The following is a 995-nucleotide window of genomic DNA, read 5'->3' as shown; positions in this document are numbered from 1 at the left end:
TATATATATATATTATGTGAATACCATAGCACATTGAGCTCAGGTTTATGAATTTGCTAAACCTAAATGATTGTACCGAATGTCAATTATTTTTCTCTAAAAAAATAACATTTAGGGCGGTATTTATCATAGTCGGATCTTATATTTATTTATGATATGACTATGAATACCGGCCAGAGAGCTGCATTAGCGTCTTAAGACACTACTTAAAACGATCTTGAAATAAGAACCGACTATGAATACCATCTTTAATATATTTTTTATCATTTAGAATTTATAGAAATATATATGTATATACGGCACGAGCGACGAGCCCATATTTGAGATATATATAAAATATCAAGTGATGCGCTCTAGCAGTGATAGTACGCACTACGTTTCGATATAATATAATATTGTCGGTAAGAAAGTGTGGCAATTCACAAAATTCAACTCAAATTGTTCCAATTATTCTGATTATTTTATTTGCACCAGTTTTTAGTTGCAATTTTTTAATCTTTTTCTTATTCAACGCTCAAATACACATTTTTCTCGTTTTGAATATAAATTACGAAAACCATTAATTATGTGAATATAAGATTATGACAGGCCAGTATTCATAAGTTCTTATTTTAATATCGTCTTAAGTAACATCTTAATGCTAATGCGACCTTCTGATTGGTTTACGACATCTGACTGAAGATATTTTGAATATGAGAACTAACTATGGAATTCATTTCAAGCTGCAAATGCTTTGATTGGTTAATTTATAAAATTTTTTTTTCTGATTAGTCAACGAAGTATTTGCAGCGTTGAGTAGATCACACCCTATATATGAATATTACTAAACAGCCAAAAAGCCAGTATTCATAAATCCGTTCTTATTTTGAGACTAGCCAATATTTTTTATAGTCAATTTCTATATTTAAAACTGTCTAAGTATAGTCTCAAGATTTCACGATCCAATCAGAAGATGATATTCATAGTCGGCTCTCTTATATATATATATATATATA

This window comes from Atta colombica, unplaced genomic scaffold, assembly GCF_001594045.1.
Source record: "Atta colombica isolate Treedump-2 unplaced genomic scaffold, Acol1.0 scaffold9, whole genome shotgun sequence".
NCBI classification, from domain to species: domain Eukaryota; kingdom Metazoa; phylum Arthropoda; class Insecta; order Hymenoptera; family Formicidae; genus Atta; species Atta colombica.
This window is presented reverse-complemented; position numbering follows the sequence as displayed.